The 15,292-nt window shown below is 43.2% G+C and overlaps 1 long non-coding RNA gene across 1 annotated transcript; it reads right to left on the reverse strand.

The window, feature by feature from the left end:
- Positions 1-1,721: 1,721 nt before the first annotated feature.
- LOC308474845 lies at positions 1,722-4,935 on the reverse strand. The gene is made up of 2 exons (XR_013984982.1): positions 4,854-4,935; positions 1,722-1,929 (listed from the first exon to the last, which is right to left on the reverse strand). It is a non-coding gene; the product is annotated as an uncharacterized lncRNA (long non-coding RNA).
- Positions 4,936-15,292: the final 10,357 nt, after the last annotated feature.

Raw genomic sequence — 15,292 nt, forward strand, 5'->3', positions numbered from 1 at the left:
AGAATGAAAGGGGAATGAATATTTTATCTTTAGTAACTGGTCATTTCCATTCTGAAGAGAGGAAACGAAGGACCGTCTGTTGGGTGCTGAATATTCAACACACAATCAGCAACTGGGTTATGTATGAATATAAGGATGTTATTATTTATAAAGCTTCATAGTCATGCACAACACTTTACTAGCAGAAATATGCTATGATAGGTAGCAAGGCCATTGTAGCTTTTGCTTTCTCTGTGTGTTTTTATAATTACTGTTTTACGGATACATACATATGGATCCCTGTCCTGACACTAGGAATGTATTTTCTTTCCTAGAATATCCACTGGTTCCAAGGAAGGGTCTCATACTGTAGCCTTCCCCAGGAAAGTCTTTTCCTCCTGCTCCTGCATACAAGACATCCACTTTAACTAATGACAGCCTTCGGCCTGGTACTTAGACATGGACAAATGGTAGTGGCAGGAACATGAAGTGCAAAGGGCAGCTTTTTATACAAGGCAGTGGTGTAGCAAAGTAATTTTTTTACCCTGAACTTAATGGTTTCATGTGGGGACTCCTTTAGATGGTACTGTATATTACCACACTTCAAATGTGGTTCACCTACCTTGCTGCATTTGAGGACCCTCCTGCTAAGTGGGCCTCTGAATTTCTGTCCCGACAGCACTGTTTATGCAAGACATCATTCTCTTAACTTCGACCATCCATCTGTGACATCAGGAAAATGACACTGGCAAACATCACTTGTAAGCCAACATCACTTGAGGTAAAAAAAAGGTGTTTTATGAATTTTTAGTCATGCTGTGAAGAGGGGCTGTACAAATGGGTTGTAAGATGCTTGGAGACCTTCAGATAATGAGAGACTAACAAGTGTTGTTGTTGTGGCTCCCTGTGACTGCTAATGAGGATCCTTCTGTTTTGCAGAATCATTGTTCAGTGTCCTGGTCACCCTTGCCTGAATGCTTACCAACAGCCATTATTAGGAAATTCCATGTCTTCCTCTAGCTGTTTAGGATAAACTAAATACCCCCCTGTGCTATTTGCTTTCTGCCTCTGAATCATCTGTTTGCTCCCCTCCTTCACCACACAGCTCTTCATGCCCCATTATGCTAAGTAATACATCTTCCTTACAGAGCAGGCACAAGACGGGTATCTTTCTTTTCATTTAGAACTCCTCTCCCATCTTCATAGCTCCTCCAAATATTTGTTCCCTGCCTATGTGATATTTCCTGGCATGCAGAAAGGAATTTGACTTTGAAAGGCGGCAGCAAATGATTCAAATGTTAATTTCAGCAACAGCTTTCCTAACACATCAGGATGCTCAGCCAGTTGCTGCTTGGTACATTTGCCTCTAATTTCACCCTTCTCTCATTTTCTCCAGCCTTTCCTAATCACAACTAAAAGGTTACATCCTCCTGCTCTCTTATTCTCTCTCATTTTTCATTGAGACAGTGAAGCCAGGTTAAGACACATTTTGATGAATTAATCTGGGAGGACAGTGGTTGTTACCCTGAAAGAGCCAGGGGGAAATAATGAAGACAGTAAGGCACGAAGAGCCCAGGTAGATTAGACCAAAGCATCTTGCTTCTCACAGGTACCTTGGGGGGCTCACAAACAGGACAATAACACTCCCCCTCTCTGCTAAACAGTGGCAGGAGTGTGTGGGGCCACAGGCACGCACACAGGGTCGTGTCCCTTTGGAGAATGGAAGACAAAGCGGAAACAGCTGAGCTTCAAGAAATGTGGTTTTATATTTTCACCTTCAGTCTGCATGGAGGGGGTCCAGATCTTATAGAATGGTCCAAAGCATTGCAGGCAGTTCTTCCTTCTCCTTTGCCAAGATGGATCTCACCCTTTCTTCTTCCCAGAAGCTCCTTGTCCTCCCCCACAGCAGTTACCCTGGCAACCTTCCAAATCTCCAATCTCTTGTCACACCTGGGCAAGAAGTTCCATTGTCTTGTTAATGACCCACAATGGCTCTCTTAATGGCCCTAGTTTGGCCAGGCTACCCAGGAACCCCTTTGCAGCTTATATCACAAATAACCCAAAATCCTAGCATTTATAAATTTTGGTGTTTGGGGGGAAACCCCCCCCCCCCAAGTTCTGTAACAGTGGCCAATGGTCAGAATCCCACCACTCTCTGGGACACTCTTCCACTTGCTGTTAGGTAAAGGTAAAGGGACCCCTGACCGTTAGGTCCAGTCGTGGATGACTCTGGGTTTGCGGTGTTCATCTCGCTTTACAGGCCAAGGGAGCCGGCGTACAGCTTCCGGTTCTGTGGCCAGCATGACTAAGCCACTTCTGGCGAACCAGAGCAGCTCACGGAAACACCGTTTACCTTCCCGGCGGAGCGGTACCTATTTATCTACTTGCATTTTGACGTGCTTTTGAACTGCTAGGTTGGCAGGAGCTGGGACAGAGCAATGGGAGCTCACCCTGTCGCGGGGATTCGAACCGCCGACCTTCCGATTGGCAAGCCCTAGGCTCAGTGGCAAGCTTTGAAGACCCATCCATCTGCTTAAGCAGGCATTCCCCGGCTCGTAACTTTCTTCACATTGTTCTACTTTATTATTTATTGATATTTAACTGCATCTTTTATTGATGGCTTCTCTGTTTTTGCTGATGTATTTCTATGTATTTTCGGTTTTAAGTCTTGCGTATACATTCCACACCCCCTTTCCTTTTTAATGATCTTACTGTGTTTTATGTCAACTGCTGAGGGATTTTGCATATTAAGTGGCATATAAATATTATTAATTATTAATGATAATCTTACTCTCCCATAATTGGTGGATCTAAAGGAGTGCTCAGCAAAAGAAAAATGAATAAATTGATCGTGTGAGGGGATGGGAAAATTGGGAGCCCCACAAACCTTTGGGCCTCATAACATTAGGGGTGGGGAACACAGTTATGGCAGCGGTCAATTAAGAAAACTATTTTAAATGACAGTTTGGGTTTTTTGTGGGGGAGGCTATGATTTAGCGACCATTGTTCTAAAAGATGGTGTAGGTTGCTCTTTATACTCTGTTTAAATACTACCAGTGGAAGAGAGCTCATCACCTCGTGAGGCAGATTGTTCTACTGATGATCAGTTCTGACTGTCAGGAAGCTTTTCCTGCTTCCTTGCAATTCCTACCTGTTGGGTCTATTTGTTCCACCCATTGGAGCAAGAGAAAAGGAAGTCTGCTTTATCTTGTGCACAACAGCCCTGCAGATAGTTGCAGACCCTGATGGTCTCTCAGCTTGATCTTTCCTTTTCAATGCAAAACATGTCCCACTCTATTGACTTCCCCCCAAAGGACTTGGTCTCCACACCCCTCATCATCCTGTCCCCCACCCTCTGGACACACTCCAGTTTGTCAGTGTAATTCTTAAAATGTGGTGCCCTGAACCGGACACTCAGTACTTCAGAGGCAGCCTGACCAATGCAGAACAGAGTGCAAACATTTCTTTTTGGGATCTGGGCACTGTATGTGCTGAACAATTATAAGGCTTCTGGGTGACAGCAGCTTGAATAGTCCAGGGGCAAGTAAAAGAATAGCTGAATGATAATTGTACTGGCCCCATGCAAGACAAGACCGGCTTTGCCCTGATCTCCCTTTCTCAATATTCACTAATTGGACCTTGACCTGCCACTTCCCTTCCCCAGAAAGGACTTGCATACCTTGCCAGACACTGCTTCCTACAATTACTGGTTAAAACATCTTCTGCATGCACTCGATTTGCACGGAAATGACACACACTGCTTCACTGCCTGTACCCTGATTTGTGATAAAGCATTCTCCAATAAAAGAATTTTATGCCTTTTTATATGCTTGGGTTCATTGGTGGAATGGCAAATGGTTCATCAGTGCAAGGAAACATTCTCCTCTCCTTCCTCCTGCACCCTCATAATCTGTTCTAGGGGTTCCCCCAACCCCCTGGAGAAGATCTGGGGACAGCGCAGGTGACATGGAGAAGAGAGAAAGCCCATTTTGCAAGCAGAAGTTGTTCTGCTACCTCAGTTACTTAGCAGAATACTGCCCTGTGTTACATTTTTTGTAAATAACATTCAAGTACAGTCATATCTCGAGTTGAATGTGCTTTGGGTTGAGCTCGTTCGAGTTGCGCTCTGCGGCAACCCGGAAGTAACGAAGCGTGTTACTTCCGGGTTTCGCCACTCATGCATGCGCAGACGCTCAAAATGACATCACACGTGTGTGCAGAAGAGGTGAAACGTGACCTGCGCACGTGCAGATGCGCCGTCGCAACTTGTGTTCCATTCGGGATGAGAACGGGGCTCTGGAACGGATCCCGTTTGCATCCCGAGGTACCACTGTATATAAAAAGGCATAGAATATCGTTCTAATACAAAGACTCTGCTCCAGTTTAAGATGCTTTAGAGCAAGATAAATACTGACCTTTAAAGCCCTAACTGGCTTCAGTCCAGTATACCTGAAGGAGCGTCTCCACCCCCATAGTTCTGCCTGGATACTGAGGTCCAGCACCGAGGGCCTTCTGGTGGTTCCCTCACTGCGAGAAGCCAACTTACAGGGAACCAGGCAGAGGGCCTTCTCAGTAGTGGCACCTGCCCTGTGGAACGCCCTCCTACCAGATGTCAAAGAGAAAAACAACTACCAGACTTTAAGAAGACACCTGAAGGCAGCCCTGTTTAGGGAAGCTTTTAATGTTTAACAGACTATTGTATTTTAATATTTTCTTGGAAGCCGCCCAGAGTGGCTGGGGAAACCCAGCCAGATGGGCGGGGTATAAATAATAATAATAATAATAATAATAATAATAATAATAATATATTATTATTATTATTATTAAAGTTACAACATCCATAAAGTTACCTAGTCAACTCATAAAGAGCAAACCTTCATCTTTGCATCCCAGTTGACAAATGCAGCGTGCCTGCCAGCCAGCTAGGGAAAACTGAGACAATATTGTTAAAGAAATCTGTTTACTTGGCTGTGATGTAATGTGATATCACAATCTCCCTAAAAGAGTCTAGTGTCTGTCTCCATAATCAGTTTGAGGACACAATGGATGACTGATGTGTGGCTTGAACATGCAGGCTGGATCAGAAAGAGTACGTAATGGCACATTTTCAATGTATTAAGTCCCATTATCCACAGTGGGACTTCCTTCGGAGTACCTTAAATCATTGCATAAGAGTATTTTAAATCCAAACTTTAAGTTCTTCAGGATAGCTTTGCTGGACATTAGCTGGAGCAGGTGAGGAAGAATATTTATTTTCAATTTAAAAGCAACATTTTAAAAAGCTGTGCTGGATCAGACAGAGAATACATCTAGCCCAGTTTATGAGGAGCTTCATATCTCATGATTGCTAAATTTACTCAGGAGCCTTTGATGAGGGACTTGGACAAAGTATTTTGGAAGTCCCAAGAACATAATGTGTATGCTTGTTGAAGCTTAAAGAATTCAGAAAGATTGGTAAGGAGAATTTCAGAAGCCATGGTTCGTAAGGTTTATCCTTCTAGACAGGACTTTTCCCCCCACCTGGAACTTACTGGAACCCAGTTCCAGCACCTCTCAGGTGGGAGCCATTGCCATTACAATAGGTAAAGGTAAATGACCCCAGGACAGTTAAATCTAGTCAAAGGCAACTATGGGGTTGTGGTGCTCATCTCACTTTCAGGCCAAGGGAGCCGGCATTTTTCCCGCAGACAGCTCTTCGGGTCATGTGGCCAGCATGAATAAGCCGCTTCTGGCACAACAGAACACCGTGATGGAAACCAGAGCACATGGAAACACCATTTACCTTCCTGCCACAGTGGTACCTATTTATCTACTTTCACTGTCATGCTTTCAAATTGCTAGGTTGGCAGGAGTTGGGACAGAGCATGTGGAGTGCACTCCGTTGTGGGGATTCAAACCACCGACCTTCCGATCAGCAAGCCCAAGAGGCTCAGTTGTTTAGACCACAGCGCCACCCCCGTCCCTGCCATTATAATAGAACAAGGGAGATGTGTATGGTGAGTTCTGACACCTCTTTTTCTAGAAAAATAGCACTGCTTATAGATGTTTAACATTTCTAATTTTAATAATGTTTTCTGTCCATATACCCAGCACAGTGGCAAGTCTATAATTTCCTGGATTCCCTCCCCTCTTTAAAATTTGCGGCATTCAAAATTCTTTCGTAAGGAGGATGGCTTTAATAATAAAAGAAGCATGCCTGTGAAAAGATTAGCAATTTCTCATTTGAGATTTGTTAAAGGATTCTCAGGTGGGTGCCATCTGGCGGCTAGTGAATTTGTAACTTGTCAATTAGCTGTAAGCTTTCATTCGCTGTCACCTCGCTTTGACTGTCCTAACCTCTGAGATACGCTTTTGGAAAACAATGGTTCAGGTGTCTTTCTAACATCTACAGCAAATGCCAAGGCAAATAATTCATGGGCTAGCCTCTCTGCAATCTCTTCAGCATTCCTCTCACATCCTTGTCATTTAAAGGTCCTCCTATTCCCTCTTTGACTGGTTTCCTGCACCTAATGAATGCAAATAAATACACGTTGGTTGTTTTTAGCAACTCAGTCCTTACATTCTTTATTTGTTTGCCTCATCATAAACTTACATTTGTTTTGCCTCGGTGTGTGTGTGTGCCGGACACTTTTTAAACAACACTTGCAGAAATTCTTACCTTATATTACAGTACTCTGTTGATGCTAGTTAACCATGCTTGCGTTCTCTTGAACTTGTTCATATCCTTTCTGATCTGTGATATACATTTTATCTGAGCTCCTAGTACAGTGGTACCTCGGGTTACAGACGCTTCAGGTTACAGACTCCGCTAACCCAGAAATAGTACCTCGGGTTAAGAACTTTGCTTCAGGATGAGAACAGAAATCGTGCTCTGGCGGTGTGGTGGCAGCGGGAGGCCCCATTAGCTAAAGTGGTGCTTCAGGTTAAGAACCGTTTCAGGTTAAGAACGGACCTCCGGAACGAATTAAGTTCTTAACCTGAGTTACCACTGTATAATGGTGTTCACCTCCAAGCTTTCTGGTGAAATTTGACATTCCTGGCATGCCTCTATAACGTCCTTTTAACTAACTAGGGGGTGCCCTCCTGCTGTTTCATTTTGCCAACGCCCTTCTCCTTGCCTCAGTCTCCTTCCCCAGAGTTCTCCTTTCCATTACCAGTCTCCCCTCTCCATGCCCCAGTTCCTTCTGCCTCACATTCCAAACCCACACAAGTGTCAAATTATCTCTTTCCCCAAAACCATCCTCTCTCCCACACCCAGCATCTCTTCCTCCTCCCTGTCCAAAAAAGACCCTTTCTGTGCCAGGGAGAAAGAGAGGGAGGAGAACTCCCCACATCAGGTTATGGTGGTGCCTCTTCCTCCCCCTCCCTAAGTGATCCATTCTGGGTCCAAGGTGGATTCCTGCAAGTTTTGGTTCAGTCTGTGTGCCTCTTGTGCCCCCTAACAGGTTCAGAGTGCCATCACAGTGTGATGACAGACTAGGAAATATGTTATATAGAGAGATATTATTTTTAATTATCTTCTAAAATTAAAATTGACCATGTTGGACTTTCTTGGCAATTTTCCACTTACATAATTTCAATTCAAGAGTGCTTGATCCCAGGCTGTTATCAACAATTACATCTCTAACTGGATTCTGGGCACCACCAGCATTTTTACTTTGAAGTTTCTAGCATTATTATACAAACATCTAGGCATTTTGTTCCTCTGGATAGTTCTTTCTTTTGCATTTCTTTCCCCCCTTTTCCTGTCCAAGCTGATGTCTCACATATTGCAAGCGATGCTGTCAAAGTGATAGCTTATTTCTAAAACATGGCTACCTGGGCTACACCATGGCAACAGCCTGTCGGAAAGATGCAAACTTTTCACTTGAGTCCCTTAAAACTCTCCTGACTGATTTTCAGTGTGTGGCAATATGTAGAACATAATGTGTTCCAAGATAGCTGCTTTGGATGACATATTTTTGCCCACAGCAGATTTCCGCAGTTGAGCTGCAAACTCAGGAAAACAGGAGGTTTGCAAGCAGGCAACAAACACACACGTCAGACCTAAGCTTGGCCCACGAAGGAAAGAAAGTCCTGCATTAATGTGACAGATTTCAACATACATTTTAATATTGAGGAGAGATGCAAGGGTGTAGTTGGTGAACAGGACTCTCTGACTCTGAAACTGAAAAGGTGTTACAAAAATATATCAGCTTATGAGACCCTAGGGTGAGGATGCAACTTAGTTGGTGTCAAGGGCCACATTCTCTCAGGGGGAAGTGGTTAGGGGCCGCATACAACCAGTGGGCAAGGACATCCATTTTGTTTCTCTCCCCTCCTTATTTATCCATCCCACATTCTGTTCACACACACCCCACAAATTCCCCCAACCAGCCTCTTCCCTTTGTGACCTCCATCTTCTGCTCACTCCCATCCAGCCATCCAGTCAGCCTGCTCCATTCTGCCTTCCTGCCTCCTTCTTAGATGACACAGGCAGGTGGTACCCTTGAAGAGCCTATCAGAGCCAAGGAGTGCTCTCCTTCCTTCCCCTTTGTCATAAGTGTTGACATCATTCATCAATGTCACAAAGATGCAGCAATAACAAAGGGAGCAGATCACATAATACAGAAATGCTGCCTATGATGTACCCCTGCCTGTCCTTGGGAACACATTTGTAAAATGGGCACAGAGCCATCCATAGTGGCAACTTCAGAGCTTGCGTGTCATTAACAAATAGAGCCAAGGTGGCAAAATGGCTTCCTTTTAAAAAGTAGAATTTTCTTTTCCAAAGGAGCAAAATAAAAAGGAGTATGAGATCTGGAAGAACGCTAAGTTGATAGCAAAGCAAGCAAAAACCTCGAAGCTTAGGAAACCTATTGCTAAAGACATTGAAGCATGCAATACACACCCTTTCAAAGACAGCAGAAGTAGAATGTTCCCCCACCAGTGGGACCATTGAATGATAAAGGTGTGGAAAGATTCCTGGAGGAGGATAGGCAGGTTGCAGATAAAGCCATGTGTAAAATTTGGAGAAATATTCATGGCCTGCCTGAAACACTGTTTTTGGCGAGAGCTTCTGATGGACTAAGTCTATTGGGATTACAACATATAAAACTCTGAGGCTAATTGGTAAGTTAAAAATTAACAAACACTATATTCTGGGTGGCATTTATCCAAGAGTCTGTGTAGAACTTGTGGAATTCTTTAAGGACTTTCGGGTAAATGCCATCCTGAAATTAACTATCTTTAACAATATATGCAGCTTATCAAAATCAGCCTTGTTACTGGGCAGTTGAAAGGTACTCAATGTACTAAATGTTTTTCAAAGGGATGCAGTCAAGAATACAGGAAATAACTTCTATCCAAGGTAAGTTAGTGAAAAGCAAGATTAAGGAAGCAATCCAAAGGCAAGATTCACTGGGATGAGCAAGTTAGGATCCAGCAGATCTCAGGCACAGTTGGTTGGAAGCTGGTGGAATTTACACTGGTTTAAGTGACACTGGTGTAAATTATCCCTATTCTAAACTCTGATCAGGAGCAGGGCCGCTGCAACTCGTGTGATCTGGGCTGAGATAGTTATGCTGGTGTTTCTCTGAGCTGGGATGTGGAGCTTATGTTGGCATAGCCCAATTGTACCAGGGATCAGTGGCCTGAGCTGGAGACCCACTGGATCCTAAATTCCTCATCCTGGTAGATCCTGGGGTTGGAGTGCTCCATTAGACTGGCTCAGCCAGCAGTAATCTTGCTCCTGGGCAGAGCTTGGAATAGGGGTGATTTACGCCTACTTCCTATACTTAGGATTGCTTTGTACATCTAGAATTATTAAGCATGTGGAGTAATGAGTCCTCTTGAGGAAAACTCAGCATGGTGTCTATGATTGGAAGTCCTGCATCACCAGATTTTTAGAATTATTTCATAGTGTCCCTGTCAACTAACATATAGGTATGGGTGATCTGGTATGCTTTATGTATTTGAACTTACAAAAAGCTTTTGATAAACTCCCTCATCAAGGTCTCCTGAGTAAACCAAGCTATCATAGAAATATAGAACTTAGAGTTGGGAGGGACCCAAGGGTCATCTAGACCAACCCCCTGCAATAAGGGAATCTCAGCTAGAGGATCCATGACAGATGACCATCCAACCTCTGTTTAAAAACCTCCAAGGAAGGAGAGTCCACCACCTCTCGTGGGAGTCTTTCTCATGGGAATTATAGGGCTAGAGCTACCCAAATTGTATAGAAATTTATTCATGTACGCAGCTACAGTGGCAGGAATGTTACTTGCCCAAAAATGGAAAGAAGAAGTCCCAGCAAAGGAAGAATGGATACAAAAACTTATGGAATATGCAGAAATGGTGAAACTTACCAGACGAATATAAGAAATCAAGATAACAAACTTTTTATAAAGGAATGGAAATGATTTATCGAATATTTACAGATAAATTGTAAACAGATAAAAACAGTGGCAGGATTATTGTAATAATCTGCAGCTACATAAGAGTATATATTGAAAGAAGATAAATAAATGAGTAAGTTAAGTTAATTTGGATATGCAGAAGATATTAAAAATAAATTTAAGGAACCACAGAAAGAGGGGGAAGGAAGTCAAATTATAAAATGTTAAAATGATTGTAAAAGCAGTTAAATGTATGTGTCTGAAAATTATAATTCCCCCCCCCCCAAACCAAATCTCCTCTCAGTCTCCTCTTTTCCAGGCTAAACAGCCCCAGCTCCTTAAATTGTGGTGCCCATAATTGGACACAGTATTCCAAGTGTGGTCTGACTAAGGCAGAATAGAGTGGTAATAGCATTAACTTTTTTTTGCTGCTGCATCACACTTTTGACTCATGTTAAGCTTGTGATCCACCAAGACCCCTAGATCCTTTTCATATGTACTGCTAGTAAGCCAGGTGTCCCCCACCCTGTATTTGTGCATCTGGTTCTTCCTGCCTAAGTGCAGAACCTTACATTTGTCCCTATTGAAATTCATTTTGTTAGCTTGCGCCCAGTGCTCTGATCTGTTAAGGCCATTTTGAATTCTGATTCTGTCTTCTGCGGCATTAGCTACCTCTCCCAGTTTGGTGTCACCTGCAAATTTGATGAGCATCCCCTCAGTTCCTTCATCCAAGTCATTTATAAAGACGTTGAACAACCATGGGCCCAGGACAGAACCCTGCGGCACATAAAAGCAACACGTCCCTTTGCCAGATGGCATACAATGACAGTTTACTGATGAAGGGCAATATAAAAATGTTTTAAACTCCTGGCCAGTTTGTACAGAGGAAAGCAGCCCTCAGGTTATTCTGGTCTCAAGCTATTTTGGATATAAATGATCATAACCCAGAACCTTGAGTCATGCCAGAAACATAGCAGCAAGACAAAGTGAGAGTTCAGGGTGCAGCTAGATAGCCGTGCCCTGAACAACTGCAGAGAGAGCTCAGCTTGGAGATTCGTAGGAGCAAGGCTTCGATGGAGCAACCCCAGGCCAAGCCTTAAATAGAGTGACAGCTCCATCTAGGTGGCTAGCTATGCTTCTAGCGTGAGACACTTCCTCAGTTAAAAGGGCCCTCCTTGCTTCAACAGCCATTGACTCCAGTAGCTTGGTAGAGTCTGCAGTTCTTTTTTAATTTTTTAATTATTATTAAACATTTCAACAAAACAATTTATCAAAAACGTAACAACCTCATTTCCCCCCCCATAAATTTCCCTCCCCCCTCCCTAAAAAGAACCCACCCCCTCTCTGGTTTTTGAACACATGTTACTCTCTGCATATTCTAAAATTGTAATGATCCTTAATTTATGTGTCTATATGTTACCAATAATAAATTTGTGTCTGTTTGTTCGAAACCTGCCAAGGAGATCAGTTCATTTTGTTGTTTCTTTAAGTGCTTTGTAAAGGGTTCCCATTCTTCTTTAAAATCACAGTTGTCCTTGTCGCGTAATTTATGCATCGATTTCTCCAGTTCCACATAGTTCATCAATTTCCCTTGCCACTGCTCTTTTGTTGGGATTTCTTCATTCTTCCATCCTTGTGCTATTAAGACTCTTGCCAGTAGAGTCTGCAGTTCTACTGGGGCTTCTGGGATGGGCTGGCCACACAACCTTTTCAGGCTGGAAACCTGCTGCTAAAACTGCTTCTGGGGCAGTTTTAACTGGGGCAGCTAAAACTGATGTCTGGGGCTGCTTTTGAGGGCAATTCTCTCCCCCACTCAGATACCTCCAAATCCATGACCTCAGCCCACAAAGATGGCTCGTGGCAGATAGCAGCAACAGCAGAAGCAAAGCAAAGCACACATAAGCACCAGACAAAAAGGGCTGTAACCCATGAATGCTCAGTGACAGTACATTTGTCCATCTTTAAAATGCCATTGTCAAACACCCAACACTTTATGATTTTCACACATTCGTAATTGGTTAAAGGCTACATGATACAGCTGATGACCTGAACTCATCATATAATTAACTAATGGAACTGAGTAACAGTAGATGAGGTGGAGGCCAGCTATTTTGGATTTTTTTTAGAAAAAAGAATTAGCTAAAATCACCGGAGGTAGATCTTTCTCTGGATATTAGCCCTGACAGGGAAATAGAATTTTCATGTACATTATGCCAATGGATTCCAGATGTTGGGGATAAGCAACAGAATGAGAATGTATGCTCAGAAGAAATCTGACTGACTGCTGTTGGAAACAGAATGCTAGGCTACATAGCCTCTCACAGATGAAAGGAAGGGAAAGTATATGATCATATACAGTGTTGGTTTGCTGTTGTTTTATTAAGAAAAAGAGGTGCTGGAGCTCACCCTGAACACCTCCCTCATTTTCTTAGAATGGCAATGGCGCCCATCTGAGAGGTGCCAGGACTGAGTTCTGGTGAGTTCCAACTGAAAACAAGCCCTGATCATATATACCAATTACAGTCTCAGTTCTCTGAGCACCAGTCATCAGGCGGCGAAATGGGATTGGCCACCCTGGGCTGTGGGTGGGGGGAACACCCCCAAAACAGTCCAGTGAGAATTGAGTGTATTCAGTAGCCACCCAATGATGTCTGACTGTTGGGAAGGGGACACAGATGCAAAAACAGATGTGAGGGGAATGAGATGGGAGAACTCTGCACAGCGACATTTTTTAATTTTTTTGCACATCCTCCTTGTTCGCATCCTGGTTCTAAACTATGACACTCTCGCGTGCAGTTGAGCTATGGACATCGAAACAGAGAGGACCATTTTAATGAGAGAGCCGAGCTCAAATTACTTTGCCTCTGTAATGACTCCTTTGGGGAAAGCTGTTCAATTTCTGTTATACATTTCATTAATAAACTATAACTTGTGGTCGGCTGATATGGGGAGGATTAATGCCTTTCATGTTAGTCATTCCCTTTCGTCTGCAAACCTGTCATTACATGAAAAGCCTTATATGCATCCTCTCCCCCAAAGATGAAAGCTGTTAAAATATGGAGAAAGCACTGTTTCGTTAAAAATAGTTCCCAGGCTGGTATGTCGCATGCATCCCTTCTATTGAAGGCTTACACTATGTTCAATCAACATATTAAGAGAGTCTCACCCTGCCTGCCTGCTATAGTCATGAAAAAGAGACTACTGGCACAATCTACCTTGATGTTTTTCTGTGCAAGTTCTATTGGCTACCAGGGTAACGTAGGCTAAATGGGGCACTGGCTCACCAAATTTAATCTGCGCTCAGCTAGCCCCTGCCTGCCTTCTGTCTTACAACCAGGGCAGATTCACATCATACATTTAAAGTGCATTCAACACACATTTAAAGCACATGGCTTTGGTAAAAAAATTGTGGGAACTATAGTTTCCCACTCACAAATTTTCCATACCCTTATCAAACTACAGTTCCCAGTATTCTTTGGGGAAAGCCATGTGCTTTAAATGTGCATTGGACGGGCCTTTCCAATGCATGGTGTGGATCTGCCCCCACTCAGGGATTCGTCTTGCCTGTCATTGGCTCTGGCCCACCCTACTGTTGGTCTCCCTGCCCTTCACCCTACCAGCCACCATTGTACCCTGGACTTGTACAGCTTCCATTGATTTCAAGAGGAAATGTTGGTGCATTGGAAGGCCCAGGTGTCTTGCACCTCTTGGTGAATTGTATACTGCACTCTAAAGTCAGCCTTAGAGAAATCACCATTATAGAAAGGCATTGGCAAGATCAGAAAATGTATAGCTGAGGATAAAAAGGGTCTTAAAGGCAAGTTTGAACAAAAAAGAATTGTGTGGTCTTTATTTGGGAGCAAATTGCATGGAACTCAATGCGGCTTCTTCATTTGTTTGAAAATTTATAATCTGCTCTTTCATAAAATGTAACAAGGTGGCTTGCAACATATAAAATACAATAAAACTAGTCTCTAGATAGCTATAAAACATAATTAAAAACATCAATAAAAATTTTGCTAAATATGCATAGGCTCACGCTGTGTGGGTGAAAAGCAATTTTTGTATTGTTAAGTGGCTGTGAAAGAGACCAAATGGAGAAATGTGTTTTGCTCAGTGAGGACCTGAGGCTCATTTGAAAGAAGGCAGATGTAAGTTAAGCAGAAAGGAAGACTTTATAACTACTACAAAAGTAGTTCAGCACTAGAGTAAGATGCCATGGGAGACCATAGAACGTCTTCCCTTGAAGCATTTCCAGGAAAAAAAATTGGGCAGGCAACAATTAGGAATGCTTTTGAAAAAGATGAAGGGGGAATGGTGTTAGATTATCTGCTTCTTCCATCTTGTGGTTTAGGATTCATAACTTTTAGATGAAGAGTAATTTAGAATGTTGAGACTATTAAGAAGAAGATTTCATACTGCAGGGTTTAAGCTCTAGAGGTGTATCCAGTTGGGGTGTCTCTATGTGAAGCCTTATGTGTATGTATGCATACAATCACTGTGAGAAACTGTATTTATAGCTATTGCAAAAATTGTGTACAGTCATACCTCGGGTTACAGATACTTCAGGTTGCGTTTTTTTGGGTTACGGACCCGCCAAAACCCAGAAGTACCGGAACAGGTTACTTCCGGGTTTCGGTGGTCATGCATGTGCAGAAGCGCTAAATCACACTTTGCGCATGCGCAGAAGCACCAAATCACAACCCGCACGTGCGCAGACACACCGCAGCGGGTTGCGAATGCTGTGGGTTGCGAACGTGCATCCTGCACGGATCACATTCGCAGCCCAAGCGTCCACTGTATTTGTGTCTTTCACAATGTTGCACAGTTAAAATGTATGTATACATGTATAAAAGTATAGTGCCCTTTAGATTTGGGAAGCAAGACAACTGTAAGTCTTTTGCATAGGAGTCTGGGAAGAAAGTTGCTCAGGGGAG

This window comes from Podarcis pityusensis, assembly GCF_964106645.2.
Source record: "Podarcis pityusensis genome assembly, chromosome: 1".
Lineage (NCBI taxonomy): Eukaryota > Metazoa > Chordata > Lepidosauria > Squamata > Lacertidae > Podarcis > Podarcis pityusensis.